We start from the raw sequence: 11038 nt of genomic DNA, 5'->3' as shown, positions 1-11038 counted from the left end.
ACAGACTGTTCTTTCTGACATTCTGGTTAACTCCCTCTTAGCATTGATTGAGCATCCATTGGAACACACCTACACCGAATCTCCTTTCCCCCATAATACCACACTCATCTATGCTTCTACCACTAAAGATTCTAGTTTATGGTGGACATAAGTTAATTGCCTACATAGCACCCATTTCTCCTAAAAGCACCCCACGTGTGAACAGGGTGACAGTGGTCCTACTCTTAGCTCAAGAGGTGAACTATGATGATTTAAGGGAATCAGTACATTCCATATTTAAGCCCTAGTGACTGGGTTAGAGACAACACTCAGTGATTCTCTGAATGTGAATGAGGGAGCATGTCTCCCCAGTTGTTATTGGTAGCCACCTTGTGACAGAAAGAGCCAGCCTGGGATAAAGCCAACACTGTGGGAAGGTAGAGAGACCCTGGAGGGACTGGATCAGCCCTTTCCTGAAGTTCAGCTTACCTTCAGATTTCTTAGTTGCTTATGGAAATAAGTCTCCTCCCTGGCTCAAACCAGTTTTGAGTTGTTTGTAACTAGTTACACTCAATTTGATTGCTTCTTTGAAAAAGATGGCCAAATTTCAGACTGAACCATATAAGCTTTTATGAGGTTAGTTGCCTGAGGCCTTATTTTTCAGGATGTCCCTAAACTATAGAAGAAGAGTAAAATCCCAATATCCTTCCAGAATTTTGGTAGGAGGAGTATGAAAGGGAAAGGTAATTCTTTAAAAGTAGATTTCCCAATTTGAGGGACATTCTACAAAATAATCAGCCCCAAATAGCTGACTCTTCAAAGGGTCAAGGTCATGAAAGCTGAAGAAAGATTGAGTAACTGTCTCAAATTAAAGGAGCCTGAGGAGACATGATAACTGAATACATGTGATCTTGGATTGGATCCTGGGATCAGAAAAACGAGATTAGTAGGACAATTAGAAAAATTTGAATAAAGTCTGTAGATTAGTTAATAGTATTGAATCAATGTTAACTTCCTGATTTTGATAATTGATCTATGGTTATATAAGTTGCAACATGTGGGGAAGCTGGATGAAGGATATACAAGCATTTCTGTAGTATTTTTGCATTGTTTTTGAAAGTTGAAAATTATTTCAAAATGAAAAAAGTTTTTAATTTTTTTTTTAAAGATTTTATTTATTTATTTGAGACAGAGAGAATGAGAGAGAGAGAGCACATGAGAGAGGGGAGGGTCAGAGGCAGAAGCAGGCTCCCTGCCGAGCAGGGAGCCCGATGTGGGACTCGATCCCAGGACTCCAGGATCATGACCTGAGCCGAAGGCAGTCGCTTAACCAACTGAGCCACCCAGGCGCCCGAGTTTTTAATTTTTAAATTAAAAAATAAATAACAGCTTTGGAGTGGCCCTTTATTAATGCATTGATTAAGTTTCCATTGCTGTGATATTTCATGAACACAGAGGGGGTAATGGAGCTACAAAAGTGCCCTAGAAATCCATGCATTTGCAAGACTCAGAATTCACAGTTTTACCCTAGGAGACGCCAAGCTGAAGGCAAGTCTATTTCTTTTATGATGCCTTGTTAAGGGGTCTCTAACCTGGTCTTAGAAGAATGTAAAAAAAGGGCGCCTGGGTGGCTCAGATGGTTAAGCGTCTGCCTTCGGCTCAGGTCATGATCCCAGGGTCCTGGGATGGAGTCCCGCATCGGGCTCTCTGCTCCTTGGGAGCCTGCTTCTCCCTCTGCCTCTCTCTCTCTCTCTCTCTGTCTCTCATGAATAAATAAATAAAATCTTAAAAAAAAAAAAGAAGAATGTAAAAAAAATGTTTGGTTTGCCAGTAAGACAGATGTCAATCCATTGACATCCAATGTCAATTTTAAAAGCGGGCAATTATCGTTCAATTAAGACTCAGTCTCAGATTAGAGAGCAAAAGGATTTGACGGAGAAATGCAGAAGAGGCTCATCTGAGTGGGTTGTTTTGGCGCCTGTGAGTGAGTTGTAAGCCAACATCTAGAATGGGTGAGCCTGGAAAATAAATTTGGTGGAAAAAGAGGATGATTCACTCACCAATAATAATAGTGATAAATACTGCTGACAAGGAACTTTTAATTAGCAAATGGAAAATAAGCTCAAGACACACATATGCTAAGTCCCTTAGAAGTGAGGTCAGAACAAATTCTTTTCAAAAACAGGAACATTTGTGGTAGCTCCTGGCCCTGGAATCAATTGACCTTGGGGGTTTTTTGTTTTGTTTTTGTTTTTGTTTTTTTCAATGTAGGAAATAATGTTCTCTCTTTCCTGCTGAGTTAACATGAAGATTATTCTGAAATGCATCAGAAAATCACTGTACAGGGCGCCTGGGTGGCTCAGTCGTTAAGCGTCTGCCTTCGGCTCAGGTCATGATCCCAGGGTCCTGGGATCGAGTCCCACATCGGGCTCCCTGCTCGGCAGGAAGCCCGCTTCTCCCTCTCCCACTCCCCCTGCTTGTGTTTCTGCTCTCGCTATCTCTCTGTCAAATAAATAAATAAAATCTTTAAAAAAAAAAAAAGAAAGAAAATCACTGTACAATGTATTTATTTCTTTCTCCAAGTAAAAGGATTATCTTGTTTTATTTTTCAGGATCATTAACTATGATTCTGATTCATATTCTGCAATTGGAAAAGGAGGCCAGGACCCAATTCTGGAAAGTCGGCTCAATCAAAAGCCTGAATTTGGAAACATGTTTGGAGGACTTCCTGTCCTAGAATGAGGCATTGACTGGGGCGGAGGGGACTCTACCCTTGGGGCATTCAGGTCCTGTGCATGATACCTCTACTTGAATTTCTATCTCAGAGGTGGGCCATCCTATGTTAAATAGGATCATCTCTGACTTTACATTTTTTTCTATTGCCTGACAGCAAATGCCCTATAATTTCCTCTTCTCTTCCCAGTGTTCTCCTCCCTCTTCCTTTCTCTTTTCTTCTTGTCTCTTTACTTCTCAGGTCCATGACCACAGTCTTCTTCACCAACATCTGCAGTTTCATTTTGCATGATTCTAGGGAAAAAGATGTTGGGAACAGGAAAAAAGAAGTGATAACCGATAAGTGTTCAAAGTCTTCCAATTGCGGGTCCCATCCAGGATTTGGTGTAACCATACAAAAACATTATCAGTTGTATCATTCTTTTGAGGGAAAGTGCTGATCTCCATCCTGTTCTCCTCCTTGCTTAAGTCAAAGCCCCACTTACCAACTTCCTTGATCTTTCTTTTATACCCTGAAGGGCCTTGGGTTCATTGCATTATTGTTCCCAATGCTTCACTGTGATAATCATTTCACAATATACATATGTCAACTCAGTATACTGCACACTTTAAACTTCCACAGTGCTGTATGTAAAATAGAAATTCAGAATTCAAAGACCTGGAGTGTTGACTTATTCCCTGGGAGCTTCAGTTTCCTCATGGATAAAATGAGCATAGTAAATTGAATATGAAAATGTTTTTAAACCCCTAACAGCTATACAGAGGGAAGTTGCTGTTGTTACATTCTGAATATATGTTGCTGTATCCATCTCTGCAATGACAAAAAAAAGAAAAATCATTATGGAAAGATTGATTGCTAGTGGCCGTTTCTGGCAAGTGATGAACATTGCAACAACAAAAAAAGAAAAAAGAAAATACAAAACTCAGGCTTTTTGAGGTTTTTGGCTTGGCCCTCACCTAATCACAATTCCAAATGCTGGCCGGCAAAACAACATCATCACATTTAGTTAGGCTCTTTTGCGATGTTATGGAACATGCATTGGAAAGAGCAGGCTGAGGGTGTGATGCACCTGGGACTCCCAGGAATGTTGCAGAAGCCCAGCCAGGAGTGGCCTCGGAGGCATTCCAATCATGTAAACGGAGTGATTATGTGAACCAAGTGTTTCCACTTGGCTGGACATCAGAAAAATGGCCCAGCTAGTACGGAGGTGAAGGTAGTGCGCCTGCAAAGTTAGACTTATCCTGAGTGACTTCTCTTGGGAAGCAATGCCAGGTTCTTGGTAAGTCCTATAGCCTAAGACAGAGATTGGCTATGCTAGCTGTTTTTGTCTTCTCGGCTGCATCTTTCCAAAATAAACCCTCTGTATAACTACTTTAATGAATGAATCTGTTACTGCAGACTAATGGATGGACTCCTATTTAGAGTCAACAACCCCCTTCCCAATAAACCAGTGGTTCCCAAAATGTGATCCCCAAACCAGCAGCATCAACACTGCCAGAGAACTTAGAAATGCAAAATTTCAGTTCCATCCCAGATCTATTGAATCAGAAGCTCTGGGGGTAGGGCCCAGCCATCTGGGTTTTTGCAGGCCCTCTAGGGGATTCTGATTCACACTAGAGCTTGGGAACCACTGTCCTATATGGTCTCCTTTGGCCTATTCAAGAACATAGCTTCAAAAATTCCTCCCTCTTCTCTAACATAATCAATTTCTCCTTCTCCATCTGATCATCCCCATTAGCACAAGTATCCATACTGTTATTTTTCTCATTGTAAAACAAACATTCTCTTGACCTCACTTCTCTTGCTATAGCTTTGTTCTTAGCTTCATTTTAGTTTTAATAAACAAAACTCTTCAAAAGAACTGTCTGTGTTTCCCTCCCTTTAAACTCACTCAAGTTATGCTTTGCCATGAACACTCCAAGAAACTGCTCCAGTCAAGGCTAACCAATGACTTCCATGCTGGTACCTAATGGACAATTACCAGTCTGTGTCTTACTTGGTCACTCCCTCTTCCTGAAAACACTTCCTCACTTGGCTTTCAGGTCCCCAGTCTCTACTGGTTTTCCTCTGTTTAAAAAAAGCACGGGACACCTGGGTGGCTCAATCGGTTAAGCATCTGCCTTTGGCTCAGGTCATGATCCCAGGGTCCTGGGATGCAGTCCCGCATTGGGTTCCTTGCTTAGCGGGGAGCCTGCTTCTCCCTCTGCTTGCCCCTCCCCCTGCTTGTGCTCTCCCTCTTTCTTTCTTTCTGGCAAATAAACAAAATCTTTAAAAAGTATAAAAATTAAAAAAAATTTAACCCCCCCCCCAAAAAAACCCCCATAGGCCCCAAATGGCATCACTTAGGTTCAGGCCCCAAAAGTCACTAAACCAAAACTTAATCCCTAACTTAACTGCAGTGTTAACCCCCAGGAATATAACTATTAAATGGATTTTCCTGGGCAATAATGGAAATTTACTGATAGACCCCTTTCCCTCCACTTAGGTGAGCAACCTTGCCTAAACTATGCATTCCTTGCTAATAAATTTATTTTTCTTTCTTTCTTTCTTTCTTTCTTTCTTTCTTTCTTTCTTTCTTTCTTTCTTTCTTTCTTTCTTTCTTTCTGCCTTCTCTGTCTTCCTTTAAAAACCTTTCTTTGGTATAGCTCAGTGGAGATTCCTTCTATTTGCTAGATGGGATGCTGCCTAATTATGACTCATTTAACAAAGCCTATTATTTATTTTATTTTATTTTATTATTTTATTTTTTAGAGAGAGAGGGATAGGGCGATGGGGGGGGGTCAAAGGGAGAGGGAGAGAGAGAATCTTAAGCAAGCTCCATGCCCAGTGCAGAGCCTAGTAGGGCTTGATCTCACAACCCTGAGATTATGACCTGAGCCAAAATCAAGAGTGAGAAGCTTAACCAACTGAGCCACCCAGGCGCCCCTTAATAAAGCCAATTAGATCTTCAAAATTACTCATTTGAATTTTGTTTAACACCTCCTACCCCCACGACTGCTTCTGAACCTTCTTTGTGGGTTCTTTCTCATATCCTTGGCATCTTAATGCTGAATGCCAGGGCACAGTTTTTGACCACTTCTCTTCTTTATCTACACCCACTCCCTTAGGTGATCTCATTTTTATTCTCATGACTTTAAACATGAACTATATGTTTATGACTCTCAAATATATATTTCCAACCCAGAAATGTCCCATGAACTCTATACTCCTATATCCCACTACCAAGCTGGTAGCTCCACTTGACTATCTATTAGATATATCAGAGGTAACATGCCCAACTTGACCTTCTGATCTTCCCCTACTCCACGAAGTTTTCCATTTATAGCCTTCTGCATTTCACTAACTGAAAATGCTATCCTTCCTGAGACCAAGAAGCTTGGAGTCATCTTTTATTTTTCTCTTTCTCATATAACACATATGCAATCAAACACGAAATCGTGTTGGCTCTACCTTTGAAATGTAACCAGAATCTGACTACTTCTCATCACATCCATTGTCACCACTCTGGTCCTCGCTGCCATCATCTCTCACCTAGATTACTCTAAAGTTGTCTCATGCATGGTCTCCCTTCTCTTTCTCCACTGATGCTCTACAGTAGAATGTCCGCAACTAGAACAGCCCATTTAAAACATGGTAAGATTGGGGGCACCTGGCTGGCTCAGTTGGAGGAGCATGGGACTCTTGATCTCGGGGTGGTGAATTTGAGCCCCACATTGGGTGTAGAGATTATTTAAATAAATAAAACTTAAAAACAAAACATGATAAGATCATGTTCCTCTTGGTCATAAAACTATGTAATGGCTTCTGTGGTACTGTGATTTATAATAAGAAATATATATTCGGTCTTCATTCCACTCCTGGCACATAGCTCCTAAAACCCTGAGAATTTCCTTAGTAATGAGAGCTAGAATGATGTCTTTGTTATGTTGATGAAGCGACTTTTGGAAAGCACCTGAGGATGGGAGCCGGTTCCCAGGGGAACCAACAACATGATTGAAGGGTTAGAACTTTCAGTCCCACCCTCCCAGTCTCTGGAGAGGGGGAGAAGGGCTGGGGATTGAGTTCAATTGCCTATGTAATGAAGTCTCCATAAAACAAAATCAAACCAAACAGGGCTTAGAGAACTTCCCAGTGGGTGAACATGTGGAGATTTGGGGAGAGTGCCAAGCTTGTAGAGGACAGGAAATTCTGCACCATTTCCACGTAGTTTGCCTTATGCATCCCTTCCATCTGGCTGTTCCCTTGTATAATAATCTGATAGTCTAGTAAGTACAATGTTTCCCTGAGTTCTATTAGCTGGTGCTGCATTTTAATCAAACCCAAGGATGGGATCATTGGAACCTCCAATCCAAAGCTGGTGGTGGGGGCAAAAATGCAGTCTTGTAGGACTCAGCCCTTAACCTGTGGGATCTGACCTTATCTCCAGGTAGATAGTGTCAGAATTGAGTTCAACTGTAGGACATTCAGCTGATGTCAGAGAGTTGCTTGATATGGGGAGGGAAACTCATACCTTGTAATTGGGTGCAGATCGCAGCTCCCTATTTCATTCAAAGTCCTCCCCCTATCAACTGCCTCCCTGCCTTATCCCCTAACTCTCTCCCCCCCCTTGCTTCTGCTCCAGCTACACTGACTTAGCTACTCCTTGAACCCTCCAGGCTAGCTCTTGCCTCGTGGCCATTGAACTAGTTGCTTCTTTTGTGTGAAATGGCTGGGCCCCTTAACTTATTCAAGCCTTTCCTCAAATACCACTTTTAAAGTGAAGCTGACTTTGTCCACCCAACTTAAATTGCAGCACCCCAGTCCATCTTACATGTCCTGCTCTTTTTTTTTTTCTCATTGCGCTTACCATCTTCACCATATATTACTTAACCGTTTAGTTTATTGCCTGCCTCCCTGCCCCAGAAAATAAGTTTTACAAGGGCAGAGATCTTTGTCATGGATGAGTCCCCAGCTCTTAGAACAGTTTCCAGCACATGGTCAGCACTCAATAAATATTTGTTAACATTCATGGGGTGCCTGGGTGGCTCAGTCATTAAGCGTCTGCCTTCAGCTCAGGTCAAGATCCCAGGGTCCTGGGATCGAGCCCCGCATCGGGCTACCTTCTCGGCGGGAAGCCTGCTTCTCCCTCTCCCATTCCACCTGCTTGTATTCCGTCTCTCGCTGTGTCTCTCTCTCAAATAAATAAATAAAATCTTAAAAAAGAAAAGAAAAGAAAAAAAATATTTGTTAACGTTCAATTGAATGAATAAATTAGTGTGTGAGTAAATGCATGTGGAGTTATTTGGGGCCTTAGTGATACTGATGTCATCACTCTGTATCTTTGATTTAATGTATCTTGTCCAGAGGAGTTGAAAATTTTCTTCCAGTTGTCATAACCCATCTGGATTTCATTCTTGATTGCTAACATCATTGAACATCGTATCTTCAGAATCTCAAATTAAACAATATAAAGATGGAAGGGGATGCAGAAAAGGAAGCCAGACACCCAACTGTAAATTGCAAGGGGAAATTAACATTTCTAAGCTTGAAAATATTCACTGTTGTTGGTGTTAGTTTTGTACTGAGGCCAGAAGAAAGTGATGGCACTTGAAGCATAATTGCAGTTGAGTTCTGTAGACAAAGGGCTGGGAAAATACAGAAGATGTGGTGAGAGCCAAAAAGAATGGTAGGCCATTTCAAATACAGGTCATGGGAGTCAAACTGAGTGAATAACAAAAGAATTATGGCTATGACACAGGAGAAGTTTGGCACTTTCTTCAGAACCAGCAATGAACCTAGAAAGCAGGCTTATCGCTTCGCTATTGTTGCTAGAACAAATTACCACAAACTTAGTAATAGCACAGATTTATAATCTTACAATTCTGTAGTATGAAATGAATGGCACTGGATTAAAATCAAGGTGTCAGTAGGGCTGTGTTCCATTCTGGAGGATCTTGGGGAGAGTCTGTTTTCTTGCCTTTCCAGCTTCCAGAGGTGGCTCACACTCTTTGGCTCATGGCGCCACTTCATCCTCAAACCTAGCAATGGTTATCCAGGTCTTTCTCACATAGCATCCCTCTGACACTGATGCTTCTGATTCCTTCTTCCACATTTAAGGACCCTTCTGGTTACATTGCGCCTAGCTGGGTAATCTAGGATAATCTCTTTTTTTTAAAAATCAACTGGTTAACAGCCTTAATTCCATCTATAATCTTATTTTCATTTTGTCTTGTGCGATATTATAATTTTTAATAAGAAATACATGCTAGTCCCCTCCTTATCTGTGGTTTCACTTCCTGAGGTTTTGTTACCCACAGTCAACCTCAGTCTGAAAGCAGGCAGGATTCTGACCATTCCTGCTCTGAAGTTCAGTAGTAACCCAGCCCTACATCACAATGCTTACCTCATTCCCCTCACTTCATCTCATCACCCAGGCATTTGATCATTTCACATCATCACAAGAACTGTGAGTTCAATACAATAAGATATTTTGAGAGAGAGAGAGAGAAAAAGAGAGACCACATTCACATAACTTTTACTATAGTATATTATTACAATGGTTCCATTCTGTTATCAGTTATTATTGTTAATCTCTTACTGTGCTTAATTTATAAATTAAATGTTATCATAGGTATGTTTGTATAGCAGAAAACAGTGTATATAAGGTTCAGTACTATCTTCAGTTTCAGGCAGTGGATACTGGGGTTCTTGGAATGGATAAGGGGGAACTCCTGTATTTGGATAAGGGGGAACTCCCCATGGATAAGGGGGAACTCCTATATTTGGTTACTGGCACAGAGCTCCTAAAACCCTTGGAATTTCCTGAGTGATGAGAGCAGTAAAGTGTGTTTTGTTATATTAGTGGGGTGACTTTTGGACCCCCACCTAAGGATGGGGGCTGGTTGCCAGCAGAACCAACCAGGTGCTTAGAGGGTTGGAATTCAGTCCCAACCCTCTGACCTCCAAGAGAAGGGTTCAGTCACCAAAGGCTAATGATATAATCAACCATGCCAATGTAATAAGCCCCCATAAACACCAGAAAGGATTTATTAAAAAGAAAATCACAGCCCAAAATGGTGTCACTTAGGTTAAGACCCCAGGTCAGTAAACCAAGGGTTAATACCTAACATAACTGTAGTTTCAACCCCCTCAGAAATGTAACCTTTAACCAGCCAACATGGAATTTCCTGGTCAGCGCTAGGAAATTTACTAATAGACCTTTTCTGTTCCCCTTAGAAGGGCAACCTTGCCTAAAACAACAGATTTTTTGGCTAATAATTTCCTTTTGCTCACTCCCTCTCTACCTTTAAAAACTTCCTTTTCTGTAGCAAAGAGAGCTCCCCTCTACTTGCTAGATGGTATACTGCCGATTCATGAATTGATTAATAAAGCCAATCAAATCTTTAAATTTTATTTTTTTAAAGATTTTATTTATTCATTCATTCATTCATTCATTCATTCATTTGAGAGAGAGAGAGCGTGCGCACAAGCAGGGGGAGGGGCAGAGGGAGAGGGAGAAGCAGACTCCCTGCTGAGCAGGGAGCCTGACTCGGAGCTCAATCCCAGGAACCTGAGATCGTGACCTGAGCCGACAGCAGAGGCTTAACCGACTGAGCCACCCGAGTGACCGTTGGTTGAGGTTTTTGTTATTAACAGACTGGTTCAGAGAACTGCTGGGGTTGGTGAATACGTGGAGGTGCTGGGAGAGTGGTGTGCCTGGAGATGGCATGATGCTCCATGCCTTTTCCCCATACCTTGCTCTATGACCCTTTTATATTACTGTTCCTGACTTAGAGCCTTTTACAATAAAATGGTAATCTCATGTTAAAAAACAAAAATTCAGGGGTGCCTGGGTGGCACAGTTGGTTAAGTGTCTGACTCTTGGTTTCAGCTCAGGTTGTGATCTTGGGGTTGTGAGACTGAGCCCTGAGTCAGGCTTTAGGCTCAGCACTGAGTCTGCTTTAGACTCTCTCTCCCTCTCCTTCTGCATCCTCCCCCCACCTCCCCTCACTTGTGCACTCTCACTCTCTCAGATAAATAAGTAAGTTTTTGAAAAACAAAAACAAAAATTCAACTGAGTAAATTTGAAGACCTAATTGGCTTTATTAAGCAACTCATGAATCAGGCAGCATCCCCAAACAGAAAGTAGAAGGGAGCTCCAAAGGAGTTGTATAAAATGAAAGGTTTTTGTAGGAAAGAGGGCAGGGCAAGAAAGTTATTAGGAGAAGAAAAGAAATGATTATTCCAGGCAAGGTCACCTTCCCTTAGGTTGGAGAGCAGGGAGTCTCCACTGGGCAATGGAGAGGGCCCATGTGACAGATTACCTTATTGGTGCTTATCAGAAAA

This window comes from Leptonychotes weddellii, chromosome 10 (assembly GCF_054177405.1).
Source record: "Leptonychotes weddellii isolate Sample4059 chromosome 10, ASM5417740v2, whole genome shotgun sequence".
Lineage (NCBI taxonomy): Eukaryota > Metazoa > Chordata > Mammalia > Carnivora > Phocidae > Leptonychotes > Leptonychotes weddellii.
This window is presented reverse-complemented; position numbering follows the sequence as displayed.